The 6,000-nt window shown below is 46.7% G+C and overlaps 1 long non-coding RNA gene across 1 annotated transcript; it reads right to left on the reverse strand.

Annotated features, from left to right (window-relative positions):
- Window positions 1-2,446: 2,446 nt before the first annotated feature.
- On the reverse strand, window positions 2,447-4,598 carry LOC134476524 (uncharacterized). The gene is made up of 2 exons (XR_010048256.1): window positions 4,005-4,598; window positions 2,447-2,922 (listed from the first exon to the last, which is right to left on the reverse strand). It is a non-coding gene; the product is annotated as an uncharacterized LOC134476524 (long non-coding RNA).
- Window positions 4,599-6,000: the final 1,402 nt, after the last annotated feature.

Raw genomic sequence — 6,000 nt, forward strand, 5'->3', positions numbered from 1 at the left:
GAACTCTACCCTGTAGGTGTCTGTCTGCATCTCTGCCTGCCAGTCTTCCTCATGAATGGCTCATTTCCACCTCTGTTTCTGCTCTGTTGAACTGGACTTCCTGTGTCTAACCCCCTGCAGCCTATGTCCGAGCTGCTCCTAATGTTTTGTTTTCTGAGACCACAGTCTTGCTGTGTAGTTCAGGGTGGCCTTGAACTCTCCGTAGTTCTCCTGTCTCAGCCTCCCAGAGCTGGGATTGCAAGTAATACATCATTGCGCCGGCTCTTCCTCAAGCAACCCCTTGCTGTGCCACCCTAGCAGTTCTACCTGTGTGTCCCTGTGCCACTTCACAGTCCTGTGTCTAAAACCAAGCTCAGCTGCTGTTCCTCAGAGCCCAGCTGCAAATGGCATTTTATACCCAGCTGCCCGGAGTTCACAGGCTTCAGGCTGACACATGTTGGCCCTGAAGACTCAAATTCGCCCGTTCGCTACTTCCCTATTCACTGCCCACGTCAGCCTTGGCTTCACGGTGTCTCCCCATGGTATGACGTTCTTTGAATTTTCCAGGTCGGCATTTCCTTGGAGCACAGGCTCAGTATCACTTTCCTTTTCCCTGAAGTGTTTCTCTGCCACCAGCTCATCCACACCTGGTTACTAAGCTCCCTGTGGGCTTGTGGCTGACTCAGAATAGAAACCAGAGGCAGGTAAACGTAGCCAGCTGGGCGAGTGCAGCACCAGGTGGTACCACCATGCCTGCCATGTCCAGCTAGGACTGGTGTCTTGTGTTCAGGTTGTTTTATTTTTTCCCAGTGGTGAGGATGGAGCCCCAAGGGCCTCCTGCTTAGCTCTATCCCCAGCCCTTTATAGTTTAAGATAGGGTCTTTCGAAAATGCCCCGTTGGCCTTGAACTTGAGCTCCTTCTGCCTTACCCCTAGCAGTTGGGTGATGGGTGTGGACCGCAGCACTTGGATTACTGATTCTTAATTGTTCATCCCTGGAGCTGGAGCCAAAGTCCTGTCCTCCAATGCTAAGCTGCCAGCGTGGAGGAGGGGAGAGTGAGGAGGCAGTGATAGCTGTAGCCAACCCCTTACGGGGCAGCTTGTGACCTAACAGAGGCCAGAAAGCCTGGCCTATGCAGAGGATGGAGCATCTCAGAGGGGGAGAAAGGAAGGGAACTACAAACCCATCCGATGCTGGAATGTCATTAACCATTCTCCATCGCGGCACATGTATTGGGAAAGCAGAAATTGTGTCTGTGCTGTGTGCTCAGTTGGGTCTGTGAGGGGACTGCTTGACGTGAAATCGACTCATTGTCAGATGTTCTATAAACGCCATGCCACCGAGTCCCGGCCATATGGTTCTGTTGGTGTATTCCAGGTGACATGATATCCTGCTGATCTTGAAATAATGGGCTCTCCCTGCTCTTATCTCTTGGCCTCTCTCTCGGATTGCACCTGCCTGAGTCATGGCCTTGAGGTGAGCTTTGGCACTAACCGATGATCTGTACTTAAAGCAGGGCTCTTGCATCATTTATTGAGAGCTTCCTCATTAATAAGGAAGGGAAAGTCACTGCAGAGAGGCTCCTGCCCTCTACAGGAAGTGGCTGTGTTTAAGCAGAGCTCAGCTGTGTGTGTTCCAGCACATCTGCAGTCCCTGTTGTGTGGACTGCTGAGGCTGGAGGAGGACAAAGCTTTGATGCCAGCCTGGGCAACTTGGTAGAACCTCGTCACATAGGATAAAAATGGCTGTGGGAAGCTCAACGGCACAGGATCCCAGAGGTCAATCTCTAGTACTACTGATAAAAAGTTACACTAAAGTAAAAGCATCCAGTGTATGAGCCAAGGGTCCAGTACATTAGTAAAGAAACTTTTTTTTTTGAGAAAGGGTCTTCCTGTGTAGTTGAGACTGGTTTTGAACTCACTGTGTAGGCCAGGATGGCCTCAAACTCACATCAATCCTCCTGCCTTGGCCTCTTGTGTGGTGGGATCATAGCCACATGCCACCATGTCCAGCGTACAATTTGTATAAAAAGTCTTTTTTCCCCCTACAAAAATCAGCTCTCTGGGTGCTGGGCAGGGTCCCCAGGTAGCACAGTCTGGTTCCCAGGCCCTCAGCGCCTGCCTTTACCTGCCAGCTCCTGCAGGCCACTGAGGCTGCATCCCCAGGGGAACACACTGTGCTTTGGTGCAGGACAACTGAGGCACAGGCAGAGCAATCGACCTGCCCGACGCCTGCCAGAGAGGGCACTGGGGCTTCCACCTCTTTCCGCACTGACTGATTTCACTCCATTTTCTGTCCAGCTATGCCAGGCACCATGTGCAAAAATGAGGAGGTGCGTTTTTCCTAACCTGTGCACAGTGGTGCTCCAGGCTATGGGGCACTGCTGTGCACCAAGGACCACTGGGGAAATGACCCGAGCTCTTTATTTTCTCTCAGCGGGGCTAGACAACAACACAGGGCCGTATGCTTTGAGTGCTGCACTTTCAATTTTATTAAAAATAAGTAAACACCTTCAACATATCCAGGGCTTCGACCCGCAGTTCTGTGTACAGGCAGTGACCACAACACAGACCCAGCATGAGGAAAGCGATGGACGCGGGGTAAAGCGGGGCTGCGAGCACAGTGGCCAGAGCTGGGGGCCACAGGAGGCAGCGGCCACTCAGGCGGAGTCGTCGCATGGTGCAGAGCTCCGGCTGCAGCCTCTGGAGAGCCGGGAGCCGAGCCGAGGGACTGAGCAAGCCGTGCTGGGCTCACAGGAAAGGATCCCGACCCTGGCGCACTCTGACCGCAGTGCTCCTGGGGCGCTCGTGTGTGCAGCTGGGAAGTGAACACGAAGCCCAAGGTTCCCAGAAGCCTCTTCCAACTGTGACGACGATGAGTGTCTTGGGACTGGTCTCAGCCACTCTGCTCATCCTTCAGGCTGTCCACTTGCCTGGACACTGCCTGAGGAGTAAGGAAACCATCTCACTTTCCAGTTGTCCCTTCTCAAGATTCACCAATCACCAAAAAGTACAGGACGGAAGTCCTCGAGAGGGCAGCTCCTTTCCTGTTCAGCGCACTCTGCCTTCCACAGAAGTGCCCTCAGGTGGCTGCCGAGCCCTTGGTGCCCGCTGGCCTCTGTCTCCAAGGGCAGCATTCAGTCCCACCAAATTATGTATTAGTGCAGACTTTCAAAGTCCTCTCCCCAGAATCTTGGAATGTACCTTTATGAGACCTGCAAGCCTCATTCACTGACTATACTGTCAGCACTACTGGACTAAATATGTATTTACATAAAAATCAGTTAAATACACAGGTCACTTCTACACTAAAATTATAAATAGGAAAAGAGCCTAAGGGTGCTGCTTTAGTCTGCAACAAAATGCCCTTAAAACCTGTGCAGTGGTCAAGTGGCCACATTCCAAGCAGCACTGAGACTTCTAGAGTAGTTTTTTCAACAATGAACACGAGGTGTCTGCAAATGTAAAATCAACAGAAAATCAAACAGGTGACAAGAGTCATTAAAGTAGTGGCTCCCGAACCCTTTCAAAGAAATAGTAGAGGTAGCCTGCCAAGGTGGCTCACACCTGTAATCGCAGCACTTGGAAGGCTGAGGCAGGAGGATCACCCAGAGTTCTCAGCCAGCCTGAGCTACACCGTGAGTTCAAGGCCAGCCTGGACTATATAGTAAGACTCTGTTTCAGAAACAAAAGCAAACAACAACAAACTCAAAAGGAGTAGAGTCACTTTCAAATGGAGGAAGTGTTTTAGCTGCTGCAATCTTGAGCTGCACCTGGCACCCATGGGCTGCAGGGCCAGAGGGAGGCGGGGTAGAGCCTCCCAGCTCACACCCCTTTGTGTGATCCCTTGGGGTCCCCCTCTTTGAGCCCCAAAGCAGCTCCTCACCATGAGCAGACTAGATTCCAGTTCCACGCACAAACTGCAGCTACCAGTTTTTGCACAACAGCAAATACATTAATTTGGATGAAAAGACTGAAGGACAGTTGTGGGGGAGACAGCAGCTGGCAGAGAGAGGGAAGACCGACCTGAGCATCCGATTAACTGAATCTCTGTGCAAGGCATTCTCCTGGCCACACCATCGGCTTTCCAATTTGGATTTAAGCGTGCAGCAGAATGGCCTGGGCGCCTATTAACACAAACCGGAACTCCTGCGTATCCTCTCCAGAGGCAGAGCTGGGCTCCGCCACCAGCCTACGTGGTGCTTTTTGTTTGTTTGTTTGGTTTTTGGACACGGGGTCCTGGCTGGGTCAAACTCGCAGCAGCCTCAGAGTGTGGGAATAACAGGCGAGTGCCCCACCCTGCCCAGCTGGCCGCCGGCTTCCAACGCTGCGCAGAGGAGACAGTCCTCTGGCAGGTATCGGGGAGGCAGAGGCGCACGTTTTAAAAGCAAAACTGCACTTTTCCTGACTTGTTGCTGTTTACCTTTGGTTCAATGGGACAGAACAAAATTTTTTTTTTAAATTTCTAGATTTAAAAAATAAATCTATGCAACCCACCTAGGAACCCTTCCATCTTTCTCTATCACAGACAGAGGCTTTCTTTCTCTCAATAAATATTTTTGCTCTTAAAAAAAAAATCTAACATTTCCACTGCCCTAAATTGGATAAACTTTAAAAACAAAGTAGTATTTCTACTGCAAACAGCTGCTTTTTTCCTTCATTATTATCATTTTGAAGGAAAGCTGCCTTAATCCGTCACCTATTGTACTGACTGTTTTGTCCTAATTACGCATTCAGGTGCGTTTTAATCTCTAAATTACAATAACCACTAAAGTTTCTTGGTTAGGGAAAATTAAATATTTACACACATTACATACATTAGCTACAATTTTAGTTTACATTACAAATGCAAATTATTTTTCTTTTACATGCTGGTAGTATTCATTGTTACAGTGTAAAAAAGACTGCAATTTTCTGAGTTTATAAGCATAAGTAGACAAATGTAATTCGAAAAGCAAGTGCATGTTTTTGACACACCAAAAGGATAAAGACAAATAATTTTGACTCTAAAATTTTTATAAACAATGGACACAGAGTAAGTAGTTGCAAAAAACCCTCTAATATGCTTAAACTATGTCATCTTAATAGACACCTTGTGTTGTAAAACACAAGGCCACTTGACTTCTAGCACTGAAAAAATTTCTTATCACCTAACGAGCTGCCAGGTTTTCACTATTTAAGCCACTAAGTTATAGGAGTTAGGAATATATTAGGGCAGTTAAAGATGAGAGAAATGTGGAAACATAGCAAATAAGATTTACTTCTTATAGTCCTTCCTGGGAATCTGTAGACGTTACTTAATATCAAGACAATTTTGAATGGAAAACTTTTACAATAAATCATCTTATAATGTATAGGATCCCTGGTAATATAAACAATTACTACCCTAATATATAACTTGAGAACATGAAGTCGTAAATATTGTATTCATTTAAACAAGGCACATGCCTGTATATTTATCAGAAATGCTAGGTAAATAGTACCTAAAAAGGTAGACGAATTTTGCTGAAACAAGATAATATCATGTTTTATGACACAGAATCTGACATAATTTTCCTACAGAAAAATTAGGTCTGATTGAATAAGGCAGCAGAAAAACTTCATGAAAGGCCAGTAGGAAAAGAAAATACTTCACCAAATTACAACTGAAAAATCAATTTGTTTAAATAAATGAAGGCATTGTACACTAACCTGTCCTAAATCCAGTGTAACACTGTGGTTAGAGTAGTTTCAGCAGTTAAAAAAACCTATGTCGTTTTCGGTTGAGTTCTTACTTCCCAAACTACTTACTTTGTTCCTACTGCAATTAATTAGCACTACAAGTTTTGGGCATAGTACAGCCCACAGCAAAGCCGATATGATGCTGTATTTATGAAATATGGTATTTGTAACTATTTTGATTATGAATTAAAGGATAAATCTCACTATGCTCAAAACATGATCATCTCATGAAAGAAAATGGACAAAAACTCTTCCACCACTTCTGCGAGCAGGAATCAGCTGAAAACAGACTTGGGAACAA

This window comes from Cavia porcellus, unplaced genomic scaffold, assembly GCF_034190915.1.
Source record: "Cavia porcellus strain 051 isolate PalLab524CR breed Dunkin Hartley unplaced genomic scaffold, mCavPor4.1 scaffold_6, whole genome shotgun sequence".
Lineage (NCBI taxonomy): Eukaryota > Metazoa > Chordata > Mammalia > Rodentia > Caviidae > Cavia > Cavia porcellus.